General features: G+C 40.5%; 1 protein-coding gene across 1 annotated transcript in view; it reads left to right on the top strand.

Moving 5' to 3' along the window:
- The window catches only part of b3galt1b (UDP-Gal:betaGlcNAc beta 1,3-galactosyltransferase, polypeptide 1b), a 190543-nt gene that overhangs the window by 95969 nt on the left and 74929 nt on the right, over window positions 1-19645 (top strand). Inside the window, exon 2 of the mRNA XM_063006115.1 lies at window positions 68-117. The gene's annotated coding sequence lies outside the window, so the exon portion shown is untranslated. The remainder of the gene's footprint in view (window positions 1-67; window positions 118-19645) is intronic.

Genomic DNA, 19645 nt, shown 5'->3' with positions numbered 1-19645 from the left:
CTTTTTTCTCTCTACATGTCATGTTCTTGAGCGCTTTGTCTATAACCTCTCACCTCTGTCTCCACAGATGAGCCGAGGAGGATGGGCATGGAGTGGAGAGGACAGCACATATGTGAGGTACAATATGTCTTAAATATAGCTTTGTTACTGTGCTAACAGCTGCTGTATACTCTTTGCTTTTTAGACTGACTTGTTGTATAATGGTAAAAAACAAATCAGATTTAGCAGTAATGTGATACCCAGGTGAACATGAACTTCAGTATAATAATTTGATGATGGCAAACAAACGGTCTACATGAGCATGACAGTAGCAGTAGCATCTACAAATGTGTAGTTAAAGGTTTAAATACATCCTCCAGTGCAAGATAGACGCATGACTAGTTTTAAATGAAGTAGCTTGTAAGATTGTTTTTTTTTAAACAGAATATCATAACCACACTGACCAGACTGATAAACATAAGTTTCATATTTACATCCCTCTTTATATACAGTATCATTTATTCTACCTTGGATTTTATGGGCAGCACTGGCAGACCATTTTATTTTATTCCTGCCCAGCAGATATAATAAGGACTGTGTAGTACAGAGTATACCGGTTTGTTCCTCACACCGGGGTACTGCCTGTTTGCGTTTAAGGTCTAGGTTTCCTTGATTAATGGATTACTCCTACCTTCCCAAAACATGCTATTAAGTGGACTGATTACTCTAATCTGGCCTGAGCTGTAAGTGGATGTAAGTGCATCACACAGGGTATCACACAGGGTGGACTGATGCTGGACTGGTGGACAGGGTGTTTTCAGCACTGGACATACCAGGACCTTCACCAATATTAATACATATCTTCATTCATATTGTAACTGATTCATGCAGTATACTGTACACTCGAGTTGCTTTATTCTAAATATTTATATGTAAGTCTTTTTGGTGGTAAATAGTGAATCTTATTAATAGCGATCAGCCATAACATTAAAACCACCTTCTTGTTTCTACATTCACTGTCCATTTTATCAGCTCCACGTACCATATAGAAGCATGTTGTAGTTCTACAATTACTGACAGTAGTCCAGCTGTTTCTCTGCATGCTTTGTTAGCCCCCTTTTATGCTATTATTCATTGGTCAGGACTCTCCCAGGACCACCACAGAGCAGGTACTATTTGGGTGGTGGATCATTCTCAGCACTGCAGTGACACTGACATGGTGGTGGTGTGTTAGTGTGTGTTGTGCTGGTATGAGTGGATAAGACACAGCAGCACTGATGGAGTTTTTAAGCACCTCACTGTCACTGCTGGACTGAGAATAGTCCACCATCCAAAAATATCCAGCCAACAGCACCCCGTGGGCAGCGTCCTGTGACCACTGATGAAGGTCTAGAAGATGACCAACTCAAACAGCAGAAATACATGAGATGTCTCTGACTTTACATCTACAAGGTGGACCATCTAGGTAGGAGTGTCTAATAGAGCGGACAGTGAGTGGACACAGTATTTAAAAACTCCAGCAGCGCTGCTGTGTCTGATCCACTCATACCAGCACAACACACACTAACACACCACCACCATGTCATTGTCACTGCAATGCTGAGAATCATCCACCATTTCAATAATACCTGCTCTGTAGTGGTCCTGTGGGGGTCCTGACCATTGAAGAACAGGGTGAAAGCAGGCTAAAAAAGTATGTAGATAAACAGATGGACTACAGTCAGTAATTGTAGAACTACAAAGTGCTTCTATATGGTAAGTGGAGCTGATAAAATGGACAGTGAGTGTAGAAACAAGGAGGTGGTTTTAATGTTATGGCTGATCAGTGTATTCCGTCGTGTTTTTGAATGTTGTGTTTTAGCATGTGTAGATGTGGAAGTATACAAATATATTTAGATATATTTAAATAGAATCAGATATCAATGTTACTCCAGTTTAAAGTAAGTGCTGAGTGTTGAACACTCCATATTTAATAGTACACTTGATATATCATCTTGATGAGTATGACATTTTTTTAAATGCCCATTTAAATCTGGCTGCACATAATTACATAATTAAATATTAAATGCCATCAGCTGTGAAGAGAGATTTATTTAATAATTGACCTTTACAAATATCTTATGCTTGTATTTAATCAGTTAGTTGTTGTTTTTGTTTTGTTATTCTCCATATTTCAAGGTCGCCACAGCTGACTTGGTTCGCATGCCAGACTTGGCACAGTTTTTATGCCAGATGACCTTCCTGGTGAAACCTCCTATTTTTTTATCCTTGAGACTGGCACTGAGAGCGCACTCACATGTGCACATCCCCAGTTAGCCAGTTTTGTCCGTGCACTTGCCTGACCGCTCCATTTGTCAATTTGGTTACAATTTGGGACAGTGGTAGCCTAGTGGGTGGAGCTTTGGGCTATCAACTGAAAAGCTGAGAGTTCGAATCTTAGCTCTGCCACACAGCCATTGTTGGGCCCTTGAGCAAGGTCCTCTGTGCTCCAGGGGTGCCATACAACAGCTGACCCTGCGCTCTGACCCCATCTTTCAAACAAGCTGGGATATGCAAAGAAATAATTTTGTTGTATTGTACATCTGTATATGTATATATGACAAATAGAGGCGTTCTATTTTCTTTTTCTTTTGATTCCCGGATCTCAGCGGTGGTGGACTAGTGTACTTTGCGGCTGTGCAACCCAACCCACCCACCACAAGTGTCAATTAGTTTTTAGTCATTAGCATACGGTACAGCCTGGATATATATAATAAATATAAGCTCATTATTTTGTGTATTTCTCACTGGAAATGCAAGCTTTATGTATTTACCAATTACCAAGTAAAATTCCAGTAAATCTCTCACACTTTTAAAAATTATATCTTATTAAGGGCTAATAAAGCTGTCCAGTTGTTTTCTTTTTGCAGAAAGGTACATGTCTGAAAATAGACTGACACCATTTCTAATTACTGGGTTTGGCTATTTTATCCAAACCCATGGCTAACAGCCACTTAACTTCAATCATACCGCCCTGCAATCGCAATAGACTGGTTGCTGGCAGCAGAAAAGGTCATACTTATTGACTTTCAACATAACACTGTCACTGAATGGCACTTTTCTATCAACATTCTGCTTTGCTTGAGCCTCCCTGGTGAGCTGTTAGTGATTTTATTGTGATGTGGAAATATCTAGAAAAAGAGTGTCTCATTTGTACAATCAGCATGGCTGCAGGCCTTTATACCATCCAGACTGGAGCTATGCCTGATTTAACCGATCATTTGTTTAGCGACCAGTCTGAACTGATGTAACAAGTGGAGTCTGGTTTAGTCTATGGATGGTTGGTCTAAAAGGTTCAGCCACAAGTGCTTTTTGGATGAAATAAGCAACAACAGCTGAGGAAGCAGTAGGGCAGTAGCTCCAATTTACAGAACAGAACCGACAAGTGCTGAAGCATTTATTAGGGTTAATGACCTTGCTCAAGGGCCCAATGGTGGCAACCTGGCAGTGCTGGGGTTTGAACCAGCAACCTTATGCTTACATTTTACATTTACATTTTCTGCATTTAGCAGACGCTCTTATCCAGAGCGACTTACAGAAGTGCTTCCATAGTAAACATAACCTTACTCTACAACACAAATCTGCTGAAACTGTGTTAGAACCAAAGTTTATTTTTTTGTTGTTGCAAGAAATGAGTAAGAGTGTTAGTAAGTAAGTACATGTCAGCTTAAGTGCTTAGTAAAGAGGTGATGAAGGTTTTTAATCGTTTTTTAAAGACAGCAAGAGACTCAGATGTTCAGACAGCCTGGGGAAGTTCGTTCCACCACTTGGGTGCTAGAATAGAGAAGAGCCTTAATGCTCGTCTTCCTCGAGTTCTGGGTGGAGGCTCAAGTCGAGCAAGACTAGTGACTCGGAGGTTGCGTGGTACAGAGCGAGGTTTGATTAGACCTTGAAGGTAACTTGGGGCTGGTCCATTTTTGGCTTTGTAGGCGAGCATCAGTGTTTTAAACGTGCAGCTACAGGAAGCCAGTGAAGAGAACGCAGCAGTGGGGTGATGTGGCAGTGTTTGGGCTGGTTAAAAACCAGGCGAGCAGCTGCATTTTAAATGAGCTGCAAGGGTTTAATAGTGGACATGGGAGCACCTGCCAGGAGGGAGTCGCAGTAGTCCAACCGTGAGATTACAAGTGACTGCACAAGAATCTGAGTGGCTTCCATGGAGAGAAATGGCCGAATCTTCCCAATGTTGTAGAGGAGGAGACCGCTTACTAGACCGGTACTTTAACCACTAGGCTATAATTGCCCTGATCAGTCCTTAGTTGCAACACTCAGTACTGAGTTTTAATCTACCATTAGTAGGAACAACAGAAACTGTTTTCTCCGGTGCTTTATTGATTGGGTTTCTGTGGCTGTGTATTGCCAACAATACTACAAAAAAGTGGCTGAAGTGGTATAAAACATACTCCCATTGGACCCTGAAGTTTGTTTGTTTATTAGGATTTTAACGTCATGTTTTACACACTTTGGTTACATTCATGACAGGAACAGTAGTTACTCATTACACAAGATTCATCAGTTCACAAGTTTATATTGAACACAGTCATGAACAATTTAGTGTCTCCAGTTCACCTCACTTCATGTCTTTGGACTGTGGGAGGAAACCGGAGCGCCTAGGGGAAACCCACGCGGACACAGGGAGAACATGCAAACTCCACACAGAAAGGACCTGGACCGCCCCACCTGGGGATCGAACCCAGGACCTTCTAGCTGTGAGGCGACAGTGCTACCCACTTAGCCACCGTGCCGCCCAGGACCCCAAAGTAGTAGAAATACATTCGCTAATGGGGTTTATCACAGCACCAGCATATGGTAGTCTAATTGATTATTCAAAGTTTGACAGATCTTAAAAAAAAACAAGTTTTGAGTTTTGTGAAGCTGCTCAGAGCTTTCAATTCCCTGCAACACCTTTCAAGATTAAATCCATCTGCAGGCAGATTTTATTGCCTAATATTAGTGCCTTGCTTTATTAATGGTCTTGTATACAGGGATTTCAGCCACATACAGTCACATGGTTTAAAATGTAATGAGATGTTAAGAAGGGTAGACTGTTCTTACAGACAAAGGACCAACTCAATATTAATGCCAGTAAGTTTAAAATTATACAACAATAACATTATGAAACATTGTAGATGTGATGTTCCAGGAAACGTATACACGTGCTCTTGGCCGTGCAGCATATGAGGATGATGATGAAGTGCTGTGAAGGGGGTAACCATATATATTAATCTGTGAGTAAGATACAGAAGAGTGATCCCCAGTCGGCTCATTTGGGTTGAGCTCACTACACTTTAGACTATAAATAGAGCAGTGCTCTCATTGCTCTGTGGACTGTCAGCAGATTCTTTTTCTCTCTACCAGTGTGTCTAATGGATTTGCTCATTAAAATTATTTGGGTCCATTTCAGCTGCGCAGGAGAGTGAATATTTCAGGCAGTACTTAGTGTTTAGTGAGTGTTTTAAATACTTCTTACTCTGTTATCTGTTGGACTGACTGGACAGAATTCGCTTTCTGTGAATCACACCTCTTACTGCCGTCTGATTATTTAAATCCTTCCTCATGACTATTTGCTTTAACTTTGGAGGAGGGTTGTACAATGTGCTCAGGCTTGAAATCATTTCAGTTCATCCCTGCTGCCTGTCACTTTTGTTTTTCTAATGGAACTGTGCTGGTAAAAGCTAAGTTTGCCAATCCATTATATATAAATAAATAAATATATAAATACACCGATCAGCCGAAACATTAAAACCACCTTCTTGTTTCTATACTCACTGTCCATTTTATCAGCTCCACCTACCATATAGAAGCACTTTGTTGTTCTACAATTACTGACTGTAGTCCATCTATTTCTCTATATACTTTTTTTACTTGCTTTTACTGTTTTCCAATGGTCAGGACCCCCACATGCGGCTGCTCAGCCCAGGCGGCAGGCAGAGCTGAGACTCGATGCGATGTATTTGAGATCCCAGCTCTGGTGTGCTAGCGTGTGTTTTTTTCCTGAGCGGCTTAATAATTGTATCTTATTATGATTGGCTGAAGTAGTTGGGGGAATCCTGTGCTGATTGGATTATTTAGTCTGATGCAGATGCACAGATTTTTTCAAAATATCATCAGATATTATTGTAAATAAATAAAAAAAAACATGACATACAAATATACATTAAATTTAGTGCAATTTAAGCAAGGAGCTGTATTAGCTACTGACCCATTTGATTCATTTTGCCATTAACAGCTTTTCATTTAAAGTTTGGTATGGAGTACAGTAGGCATTGCTGGAATCATGATTCTGTATACACAAATTTCACGCCTTCACAATACCCATGAATCCTTTACTGTAAACCTACTGACTTTACAGGACAATGACTTAATTTACTGCACAATAATGGCAACCCTGCTGTGCTCATGAGTATTTATGTCTACTGTAATTATAGTAATCATTACATTCTTCATTTGAAGTTTGGTAAGAAGTACTGTAGGCATTGCTGGAATCATGCGTCTGTATACACAAATTTCACATCTTCACAATAGCTATGAACCCCTTCCTTTAAACCTACTGACTTTACAGGACAGTGACTTAATTTACTGCACAATAATGGCAACCCTGCTGTTCTCATGAGTATTTATGTCTACCGTAATTATAGTAATCATTACATTCCTCCATTCCTTCTGCTCAGCTTAACGAACACAATTGATTTTTAGCACATGAAGTTACTGTCAGCACAAACGTGGTGGAGTCTCAATTTAAACACTGGTAGCTTGATGGTTAAGGTACTGAACTAGTAATTAAAAGGTCGCAGGTTCAAGCCACACCACCAAATGACCACTGTTGAACTCCTGAGCAAGACCTTAAATTGGTTGCACTGTAATCTGGCTACAATTGTAATCGATGTAATAGATTAAAGCATCTGCTACATAAATACCATGAATGTTAATGTAAGTGATTGTAACTGAAAAAAATTTGGGTCAGTTTAGTACGTACTAGTACGACTCAAACATTATTCAAAACGTTATAGCCTCTTTGAGCAATTTTATAGCTATTTTTTGTCTAGATTTGGCAGTTTATCCCATTCTGCATGGCAGATTCTCTTAAGCTCTGTTAGATTGGACGTCGAGCATCAGTGAACTGCTCTCAGATGTTTGATGATGTTCTGTGGTCTTTGACTGGCATACTCAAGGACATTCAGTGTTGTTTTAGCTGCTTGATGTTGTTGTTGTATTGAAAGAGGACTCGTCACCCCAGTCTGAGTGTGTATATGCGCTCTAGAGAAGGTTTTTAAGGATGTTCCTGTATTTCCTGCCTTCATCTGTTTCTTCATCTCATTTCTTACCAATCTGCCTGTCCATGCCACTTCAGAGTACTTCCATGGCAGGACTGAAATTGACATCTCAAGGATAATTGAGACAAACAATTTGCACCTGACCACAGAATTGAAGTGCCACAGAAAAACACTTTTTACTCTGCTATTATGTGTAATGAAATCGAACAATTAAAATGAATAGTTTACTTAAGTAAAAGTTGTTGGGGTTTTTTCTTGTGGCTTTTCTCTTTTTTCCCCCAAATCATTATCGTAAGAACATGTTTCAAAATCTTGTGGCACACCTGTCCATTTTTTGGTTTAATTAACTTTAATTTAGAAATGATTGAGATTAGGGATGTAACGATGCACCACAAGACAGTTAAAAATTGATTCACATGTGTAACGATTCAAATCGGTTTACATGTATAATGAATCGATATTCACTTTAAACAGCAGAGGGCACTGGCGCTATTTACCTCGCCTGGTTGACGTCACTACAGGGTTGCCAGGTTTGGAATTTTCCAGCCAAATTTATTTATTTGAGGATACTTTCTTTATTTGTATTATTTATTTATTTATATAATGTGGGATTTATTTCATTTCAGTTTTTTTTTCACACAAAAAGGGAAATGTGCAGCATTATTTGGCATACCTACCTCAGAAATAAAAGGGCATTCATTATTTAGATAAATAAAAGATAAGCACAAATACAGTATTTTATTTATTTATTTTTTATATTTTATTTATGCATCTTTCCCCTTTTTTCCGTTTTAGCACGTCCAATTGCCCGATTGTATCATGCTTCCTCTCCACCAATGCTGATCCCTGCTCTGATTGAGGAGAAAGAAGCTAACCCACGCCCCCTCCGACACGTGGGAACCTTATTACCTACACTTTGACGAGTGCAGTGCAGCTCAGCACTGTGTACGGAGAGACACACCCTGAGAGCACTCTTTTCTCATCTCTGTGCAGGCGCCATCAATGAGCCAGCAGAGGTCGTAATTGCATTAGTTATGAGAGAGAGCCCCTATCCGGCCTAATATCCCACCCATATCTGAACAACAGGACAATCGTTGTTCATGTGGCCGCTCAGCCGATACGATGTATTCAAGATCCCAGCTCTGGTTCCAGCGTGTGTTTTTACCGCTGCGCCACCTGAGCGGACCCGTATTTCATTTTATTTAAAGAGAAATAATAAAAGGAAACTTTGTCATAATTTGTATTCAATTTTATTTTGTTTTAAAAAATCGGGAAAAAATCGTATCGTGAACCCAGTAACATGAATCGCATCGCATAGTGTGTAGAGTGTATCGTTACATCCCTAATTGAGATTATCTGCACTCTCTCTGGGTTTAATATTTTTACCTCTGTGTCAGCAAATAATAGAAGCAGGTGCAGTTTTAATTACATTTAAATTTTTATGTTTGTAAAATCTTGATTTGGTTTTATTTCACCTTCACATGTATACTTTTTATATAGTGTCTTTTATTTTTTAAATTAATTCATTATTTATAAGTACAGTGGACGCGATGCGGTGGTCTCACCGCAAGTAGGTTTGATTCCCTGTGTCCTGTGATTGTGCTTTCTAATGATAGCATTAAACTACATTATTGCAGCATTATGGCAGTAAAATCTTTTCCCCACATTCCCCATTAGGTTTTCATTTATCAATTACTTTAGATTATAAGAACAGCAGGAATGCATGGAAACATTCAGTAGTTGTTTAGTATAGTTCAGTTCCATGTAGCTCGCTGATAGTTCTTGGTTAAATGTAGTGTCTTCTGCAGGAAACGAATGCAGGTGAATGATGGTGGGAAAGCTGACTAGCAGTTTTTATCAGCAGGTATGTCATTAAAACTAATCGCTCTGAGCTAAATGTACACACTGGTAGAAAACAGATTACACATGTTCTGTAGGAAATGGTGACATGACACATGGCTTTTCTAATTTGTGGAGAATGTTCAGATATTTATGGTAGCACTTGATAGAGTAATTGAAAAATAATGTATTTGATAGTTTCAGCCAGTCAAAGATTGTAATCAGTCTTTTAAGCGTTTCATTTCCGTGGCGAGCTCTGTCGTTTCCGTGCTTTGCATAATCATTGCAATGCGGCAAAGTTTGTAGAAAAGGGTGTGGCAAGCGATTTTAGATTTTTGTGGCAAATAATTTACTAACAGTTCCTCATTATGATTTCTTACTGGGCTCCTGCCAGTGTGTTAATTTTTCAGTCATTTCAATTTTCAGACATTTATCATGTTATCTGTTTTACATAACAATGTGAGTAATTAGTTATCACCAGAGTGACATTTTGTGCTCTAACTCTGTATTTTGTAACATCTAACAGATTTTTTTGATAGCTACGGTGATATAAATGAAATACTGTATGACCAGTTAGTCAAAATGTTGGCCAACACAAAAGAAAATACCAGCTCATGTAAGCAAACCCCTCTGATATTGATTGCAATGATATCAGATGCAGTTATCTTCATCACGGCGCTGGAATGGCTCAGCGGTCTATTACGCTAGCTCACCACCCCTGAGACCTGAGTTAGAACCCTGGCGGTGCTATCATTTAGCAGGGCATCAGAGTAAATGGAAAAAGACCCTTGACCCACCGCAACCCTGAGCAGGATAAAGGTGCTGATGAAAATGATCATAATCAAAAATACAAACACAACAAAAACAACCAAAATTTACTGTAATCAACATGACAATAAACAATAATGTATATATTGTATGTATCTGCCATACCTACACCGATCAGCCATAACATTAAAACCACCTCCTTGCTTCTACACTCATTGTCCATTTTATCAGCTCCACTTACCATGTTTGTAGTTCTACAATTACTGACTGTAGTCCATCTGTTTCTCTGCGTACTTTGTTAGCCCCCTTTCACCCTGTTCTTCAATGGTCAGGACCCCCACAGGACCACCACAGAGCAGGTATTATTTGGCTGTTGAATCATTCTCAGCACTGCAGTGACACTGACATGATGGTGGTGTGTTAGTGTGTGTTGTGCTGGTATGAGTGGATCAGACACAGCAGCGCTGCTGAAGTTTTTAAACACCTCACTGTCACTGCTGGATTGAGAATAGTCCACCAACCTAAAATATCCAGTCAACAGCGTCCCATGGGCAGCGTCCTGTGACCACTGATGAAGGTCTAGAAGATGACCAACTCAAACAGCAGCAATAGATGAGCGATCGTCTCTGACTTTACATCTACAAGGTGGACCAACTAGGTAGGAGTGTCTAATAGAGTGGACAGTGAGTGGACACGGTATTTAAAAACTCCAGCAGCGCTGCTGTGTCTGATCCACTCACACCAGCACAACACACACTAACACACCAGCTCCATGTCAGTGTCACTGCAGTGCCAAGAATGATCCACCACCCAAATAATACCTGGTCTGTGGGGGTCCTGACCATTGAAGAACAGCATGAAAAGAGGCTAACAAAGCATGTAGAGAAACAAATGGACAACAGGCAGTAATTGTAGAACTACAAAGTGCTTCTATATGGTAAGTGGAGCTGATAAAATGGACAGTGAGTGTAGAAACCAGGAGGTGGTTTTAATGTTATGGCTGACCGTTGTATATACTCTATTCTGATTCATTACCCATTCATTTAGCCACTTTACCCACCTTTCATTAGTAATTATTTACTAGTCTATACGCTGTACAATCAGCATTACCTGTTGAATATTCTTTACCTTGTGTCTCCTCATTTCACTTATCTGGTCACTTCTGCACTTTAACTGTATTATATGTAAATAATCTCTATCTTGCACATCTGGTTAGATGCTACTGCATTTCATTGGCTCTGTATAAAGTTGAATCTAATCTAATTTTGTTTCCAATAATGTCATTTTAGCTCTGACAGGGAGAATGATGCAGATTTATAGCTACATTTACTTACACCATAATTTGAAAATCATAAAATCAGAATTGTGACACTCATTTTTTTGTGGTAATTACACATTACAGATGTTGTACGTCCAGGCTGTGCTGAGAAACACTGGAGTATAGATCGATCTTTGAGAATTAGCGTCAGTGGCCTGTCTCTGTAGTATATTTAGGTTAAAGCTGATTTGAACACCACTGATTTGGGTGTGAATGTTATTGAGTGGAACAGCAATGAGCGTGATGTTACAAAACACTGATTGACTCCTCGACCGTACCATGCTGCTGCTGCTGCTGCTGCCCCTCTCACTGCCTTCACCTTCTGCAGGATTAATGCCCTGTTTTACCACCGCTCTCCCCCTAACTTTTAATCTATCCCTCAATAACTCTGATCAGCTGAAAGTGAATTATAGATGGTAATTAAAGAAATGTGCACTAACACAGTGCTCCGAGAAAGGGAAAGAGCAGCTGTCGCCTTAAGCGAGTGCCGGAGACATTTCTGTGAATAATTCTCAGCTGGCCAGTGCACGCTGTCCAGAGCTAAGCTGGAATTGATAAACAGGCCAAGGTGTCCTTCTAACATGACTTTTATGAAAAGCAAACTAAAACACTATACAGTAGTTTGTGCTCTCTTTAAACTTTTTTCACATTAATTGGTTATTGGCACGGTGGCGTCGCCTCACAGCAAGAAGGTCCTGGGTTCCATCCCCAGGCGGGGCGGTCCGGGTCCTTTCTGTGCGGAGTTTGCATGTTCTCCCCGTGTCTACGTGGGTTTCCTCCGGGTGCTCCGGTTTCCTCCCACAGTCCAAAAACATGCAGTCAGGTTAATTGGAGACACTGAATTGCCCTATAGGTGAATGGGTGTGTGTGTGTGTATATGTGTGTCTGCCCTGCGATGGACTGGCGCCCCGTCCAGGGTGTTACTGTGTGCCTTGCGTCCATTGAAAAGCTGGGATAGGCTCCAGCACCCCCCAGTGACCCTGACTGGATAAGCGGTTAAGAAAGTGAGTGAGTGAGTGATCCATGGTGGTGTGAGAGAGATTCATTCACATTATCTGTATTCTTCTCTATGTGGCTTGCTTAGTGGTACCATATAGCACACAAAGTAGGCTTAATGGGCACTGGCTTCTGGTGTAATAGACCATCATTCACACTTAAACACATTTGAGTCTATAGCTTGAGTCATGTGACTCACCGCACTGGAAGAGGCTCATGGCTGACTGAGAAAATATGATCTGCTGTTTAATGCTTTATATCTCTCCACAAAAACAAACCATGGCTGAAAATAAATGACTGTAATAAACACAGAGAACAAACAGTGCTTAAATTAAATTCTAATTAAGTCTATGATTTTTTTAGGTCTGTGTAATTAAATTACTTTGTGACTTTTTCACAACACAGTAAGTAGTAAAATGGATTTATTTACTGTCTTTTACAGTTAGTTTCAATGTGTTTCCATTTTTAGACACACTTCAGCATCTAACCTAAAGATTTGTGTTAGATAACATGTATATGTTATTCGAGGGTTCTTCAAAAAGTTTCCGCACTTCTTTAACTCTATTTATTACTCGGTGTTGCCACCGGTCGGCTGGGCGCCATCTAGCAGGCATGATTGTCAGTGCCTGCAGCAGATACTAATTGGCCACCGTATCTGCACGGTGGGGGCCGGACTATGTGTGGGTGGGTGGGTCCTCATACGCTGTGTAAGGACCCTGATTGGCAGAAGAGACGTCTGTGCAGAGAGCATGGGCGAGAAGAGGAGGGCTGTACACGTGTCGGAAGAGGCAATGTACAGCGACGTGCTCTCCTCGGATGCAGTCGGGTATCCCTCAGCAGCAGAAGACAAAATTGAGTGCACTAAACCGGGAGGAAAATGGGGAGAAAATGCATTAAAAAAAAAAGAAAAAGTTCACAGTCACTTAAGCTTTCCATCATGGGTTTAGATTCTGCTGTGCAATCTGTTTGTACTGATCACATGGATAAAGAAGAAGCAGAAGCCGGAAGTTCTTTCTTGCCTGTCAGCCTCTAAGCTCATGACTTTGTAAGATAACTTGACCATTGACAGTGTCGCCTGCCAGCAGCTTCTTATTCAGAGCAGATTTGTTTTTGAAGGCTGTTGGATTACATCTGACCATCTACAATAAAATCTCTTTTATTATCAGGTGACAGTTTGGGATTTTCTTACCCAGAGATTAATTTTGAACAAGTGTATGTAATATTTAAGTCTATGTTATAAAGTTTGGCTGTTAGTTGTAATAAGAAAAATTTTAATTTAATGTCTTTCTTACAAGAACTTTCATTACATAATTAAAAAAAATCATTTAGTACTGTTGCACAGAGAGCAGAACTCTAGATATGTGCTACTGTCAGTGTAAGTATTTAATATGCTGATTAATTCGGACAGGACTTCACTAAATACGATGCCAGGTTGATCATTACATGTTATCCAGTAAACTGTTGTGATTGCTGACGTCCATCTGGCAGATGTGCTGATCCATGGCCGGGTTTTTACTTCAGTCTCTACTGTTCCCGGGCATTGAATGAGCCATTGGCTTAACTACAGTTATTATGTGCATGCTGGCACTACGGTATGTTTTGTTTTATGCTTTATATGACCACAGCTCTACGGGAACGCTTGGAGGTTAAGTGCATTTCTCACAGGCACGATGCTTTTTGTGTGCTGATTTACTCATAATATATTAATAAATGCCACCGGGTGTAAGCACTTGTCTCCCGGTCATGCTGGGCTTTGGGCATGCCGAGTGTTAAGAAATCTGGCTCGATTCAGCTGTAACAGATCTCTAGAGTGGTCTGAAAAAGAAATAAACCTGATTTTGCAGACTTTGGGCCCTCGAAGTGAGATTACATTTAACAAGCTGTGAGAAGTACAGCTTGCAGCATTTTATAACCAGCGGCTGAATAGATAATAAATAATGCACCACAGGCTGAAATTTCCACAATGTCTTCCAGGCTAGTCAGCCTACCCGCTCGTCTAGCCTATATTTTATCCACCCTCAGGGAAGTAAAATAAACAAAAAACAAAACAAGTACATTAATGATTTACTTTCTGAGTACAAACCCCATTACCAGAAAAGTTGGGAGATTTTTATGAAAAAAAAACTGTGATTGGTTCATTTCCTTTACAATTTTAACTGAATAAGGTAGAAAGAAATGATTTCCAATGTTTCCACTGATCAATCTCACTGTGTTTTGTAAATATAAACACCTTTAGAATTTGATGCCTCCAAAAGAGTTGGTACAGAGGCAAAATAAAAGTTCTGCTAGCACACCAGCACCAGGTTTCTGAATTCCTCGGTTAGAAACTCGGTGTTGCCACCGGTAGCTGGGCGCCATCTGGTGGGCATAATTGGCAGTGCCTGCAGCAGATACTAATTGGCCACAGTATCTGCAGGGTGGGACCGGACTATGTGTGGGTGGGTGGGTGCGTCTTCATACGCTGTGTAAGGACCCTGACTGACGGAAGAGACGCCTGTGCATAAAGGAGAGGCGAGAAGAGGAGGGCTGTACACGTGTCAGAAGAGGCATGTACAGCGACGTGCTCTCCTCGTATGCAATCTGGTATCTCTCAGCAGCGGAAGACAAAAATTGAGTGCGCTAAATCAGGAGGAAAATGGGGAAAAAAAGCATTAAAAAAAAAAGTGAAAAGTTTATAGAATATTGACGTTTTTGTTGTTGTTTTAAAACATTCCACAATAAGAAGGTGAATTGGTAACAGGTGAAGGAATCAAAGGTGGATGATTCTCAGCACTGCAGTGACACTGACATGGTGGTGGTGTGTTAGTGTGTGTTGTGCTGGTATAAGTGGATCAGACACAGCAGTGCTGCTGGAGTTTTTAAACACTGTGTCCACTCACTGTCCACTCTATTAGACACTCCTACCTAGTTGGTCCACCTTGTAGATGTAAAGTCAGAGACGATCACTCATCTATTGCTGCTGTTTGAGTTGGTCATCTTCTAGACCTTCATCAGTGGTCACAGGATGGGGCGCTGTTGGCTGGATATTTTTGGTTGTTGGACTATTCTCAGTCCAGCAGTGACAGTGAGGTGTTTAAAAACTCCATCAGCACTGCTGTGTCTTATCCACTCATACCAGGTAAGTGGAGCTGATAAAATGGACAGTGAGTGTAGAAACAAGGAGGTGGTTTTAATGTTATGGCTGATCGGTGTATATTACACAACTTAAATTCTAACATCACTTACACTGTATGTTACAAAACTTAAATTGTGATGGTGATATTTGTTAGAAAAACCATTTATCATTCAGCCTTACTCACTGATTCACACATACTCAAGACTTATAGAGCACAGAGTAAACATGCTGGCAGTGGCGTCAATCAGACATGCAGTTACATACCATAAAGTTAATTATTGGAAAAAAACTACCCTACACATAACTTACTTGAGAGAGCGTCCTCACTCACGGCCTCTGTGTGTGGTTCTCCAGTAGCACTGCAGCACACAAAAAAGAACTACAGAGGATTGTGAGGTCTGCAGAGAAAATCATCGGGTGCTCTCTACCCACCCTGGAGGACCTACACAGGTCTCGTTGCCTTCAAAGAGCCAACAGAATTGTAATGGACAAATCTCACCCCGGCCACCATCTGTTTGAGTTATTACCGTCAGGCAGACGGTATAGGACTATCAGGACAAGGACAAACCGGCTCAAAAATAGCTTTTACCCCACCGCAGTACGAACCTTAAATATTTCTATATAAGGTGATTTTAAACACATGGGACTGTGCAATTTTACTAACAGTGGGACTGTTAATTTTTGGACAATGTTTACAAACTGCATTTTCGGACAATGTTTACAAAGGGTAATGTGCAGTTTAATTTACAAGGGTAATGTGCAATTTTTGGGCAATTTTACAATGTTTACTAAGGGTAATGTGCAAATTTTCCACCAGCTTGTTACTGACAGAAAGTCTATTTTTGTGTGTTAATGTTATTGTTTTATTGTAAATTCTGTTAATTTTTGTAAATGCAAATTTTGGTATTTTGTAAATTCTAGTTTTTCTTTAAATGTATTGCTTATAACACTAGAGAGTATTGCACCTTAATTTCGTTATACCTGGTATAATGACAATAAAGATATTCTGACTTGACCAAAGCTTGTTCGACATTTTTAAAATCCCCTTCTTGCAGCAGTGATGTTGAATAAGAAGGCCTGGCCTTCCCCAGACTGTTGTTATAATTGATTTTATACACCTGAAGAACATAATTAGAATGGGCATCCACTTACTTTTGGCCTTATAGTGCATACACTTTTTCTGCACTGTACAAGGCTTTTTCTGTAGGCATGTGCTTGCACTTATAACATCAGAGTAAACCAACACCGCCTCTATTAAATAACCTCCTCAGTGTCAGCGTGGGGTCAATCTTATTACTAAGGTCAGTAGCTGTCAAAGTGTGATAAATTACTTGCATGATCTACGCTATAATAAATTAGAAAATGGTGATGTTAGCGTGGAACAAGCATCGTCATACTCGGTCCTCCTGCTGTGCTTTTAAAATCATCAAGGACCATTTAACAAAAAAGTCATTTGTTTTTACTCACGTCTGTGGCTGCTGTGTCAAATGTTCTGCTCCTAAGAAGGTTCAGCCAGAAGCACAGTGGCATCAGTGTATAAGATCATTATGTGGCTGAGATTGGGAACAGTCCATTACATGAACAGTGTGTTATCCAAATCGCTCATTACAGCTCTGTATTACCTTCAGGCAAAATTGCTTCTGAATTGCTTCAGGGCAAATGATCCCGGGTTCATTTCTGTTCTTGTGAAAGTGGCGCCCTGTTCTTATACAGCGCTGCCACACGAGTTTCTGGAGGAGAATGTAAGTCTGTCATGTCGGGACTGATGTGGGCTGTGCTCGTTTGATATATTGAAGATGCTGTGATAGTGCATTGACAAGCTCATGCTTGCTGTGCACACATCATGTTTGGGTTTGAGTTTTTTTGTTTATTTTAGTTTATTTTTATATGCTGTTCACATTTGACATCATGTCCTAAAGTGGATTAGTTTCCAATTATCTTTAGTTAAAGCCCTACCATGGACGTGAAAATCGTGTCAGGGACCATGAAATGAGCCAATTTGCTGTGAAATTAAAAATTTAAGGTTTGTGTGTAGCAAATTAAAACACATTTAACACGTTTACTGGTTAATTTGGACTCCGAGCCGGTCCTAGCAATCCTACGGCAATTCAGTTAGCAATCACATAGTCAAAATGTCCAAGATGTCGAAGTGTAAAGCACCTAAAAACATGACTCCAGCACTGTCGCTGGATGTTCTAGGTTTACATTCAACTGTTAAGGTAGCTGTGCTGTGTATTGTATCTTCTTTTTTTTATTTTTATGCATTTTCCTCCTGATTTAGAGCACTCAATTTGTCTTCCGCTGCTGAGAGATACCAGATTGCATTCGAGGAGAGCACGTCGCTGTATATGCCGACACGTGCACAGCCCTCCTTTTCTCACCCATGCACTCTGCACAGGTGTCTCTTCCTCCAATCGGGGTCCTTACACAGTGTATGAAGACCCACCCACCCACACAGGGTGTGTTTGAAAACCTAGTGAGCTGCCTTGTTGTCTTACTGCCTACATAGGCAGCTGCCTCAGTAGAGAGGATTCTAATAAGTCATTAACTTATAAGGCAGGTTATTCGAATGCGCTACAGTTAACATCTTGCCATTCAACCAATGGCACAGCGCGCACAGCGCGCTAGCATGTCAACTAACATCTCCCTCTGTGTACTGACAACGGTTAAATTTGCTGACAAGCCCGAACTTGCAAATAAAAACACTTGTGCAAGTTTATACAAGTTTAAAAATCAATAATAATTTATTCACGTTTGAAAATAACTCATTCTCGTTCATTTCTCCGCACCGTCAGCCATGTTTTTTTTTATTTTTCTGTGTGAGAAGAGCTGCCGCACTAAATGCTGGGATTGCCTTGATCACTAAGGACGCTTCCGATTGAAATTTTAAGATGCCTAACTAGACAGCTTATTCAGGCATCTAGGATTTCGAACAGCCTCCTTCTCGGGAGCGCGCGTAGGATGACGTAAAATGCTGTCTATGTAGAGAGCTCACTAGCTTTTTGAACACACCCATAGTCCGGCCCCCACCCGGCAGATACGGTGGCCAATTAGTATCTACTGCAGGCACTGCCAATTATGCCCGCTAGATGGCGCCCAGCCAAACTGAGGCAACACCGAGTTTCGAACTGAGGAGTTCAGAATCTCGGTGTTGGTGTGCTAGCGGAATATCCCGCTGCGCCACCTGGGCGCGTGTTGTGGCTTCTATTTATTCTATCATTCAATTAAGTGTAATTTAATAACTGCGGTGAAATGTGGCACTTTTTTTGTAAAAAAGAGGTCTGTAAAATTAAGCACATTTTCCCTTGAATTTTGCAGGGCCCTATCTATAGTACATAAGCCTGGTTAGTTGGATTGATATAAGCCTTTTTTAAGCCTTCATTTCCCAGACTGTTGTCACAAACTGTCATTTGTTGTAATTGATTTTATACACCTGTTAGACTGTAGGTAGCTGAAACTGCTGAACAAGATAATTAGAGTGGGTATCCTCTTACCTTTGGCCATATATTGTGTACCAAGCTTTTTTTTCCAGGCCTCTTGGAAGACCTACCTTATGCTTAGTTCACAATACATGATTTTTGCCCTGATTTTTGCTCGCCAACAGGTCGCCACTAGATGTGGCCGATGTGGCAAATCGGCGTTCACTTTGGGTTTGGAAATCGGCTCTCGATTGCTATGTGTGAACTGTTCAACGACTCGATCCGAGAAGCTCGCCGAGCACTCACCGATTGCTTGCAGACTCAAGAAAAATTTATAGCATGCTGAATATCTGGACCTGTCGGCGACTCCAAATCATGTAGTGTGAAAAGTGTTGCGATCAGGTTGTGATTGTTGTGAATACAAGATACAGAATGAAGGGAAACCCGGAGGGAGGAGTTAATGTGTAGGGCAGAGGGAATAATAAAGTCTTTATCAGAATATATCAGCATACACACAAGCTTTACAGTATTTAAGACCTAAACGTCCATGCCAAAACACATAATACCCACGTTTCATTACAAAAAATATTTGATTTCCAACTCTCTCTGCAGAACAGAACAAACAATCCCTGCTGGCCGCATAACCCAGTCCACTCCTTCACCCAGATTCTTTTTTTTTCTTTATCCTCCTTGTTTTTACAACAAAAAAAAAACACAACGACTTAAAAGACTCCCGATTATAAGAGATCAAGTTGTGTAGTGTGAGCTTAGCATTAGGAGAGCAGATTGCTCCAATTGCATATTATATATTATATATTATATACAGTGTATCACAAAAGTGAGTACACCCCTCACATTTCTGCAAATATTTCATTATATCTTTTCATGGGACAACACTATA

Source organism: Trichomycterus rosablanca, chromosome 12, assembly GCF_030014385.1.
Source record: "Trichomycterus rosablanca isolate fTriRos1 chromosome 12, fTriRos1.hap1, whole genome shotgun sequence".
NCBI classification, from domain to species: Eukaryota; Metazoa; Chordata; class Actinopteri; order Siluriformes; family Trichomycteridae; genus Trichomycterus; species Trichomycterus rosablanca.
The sequence above is the reverse complement of the archived record's forward strand: the minus strand, read 5'-3'. Positions and strand labels throughout refer to the sequence as shown.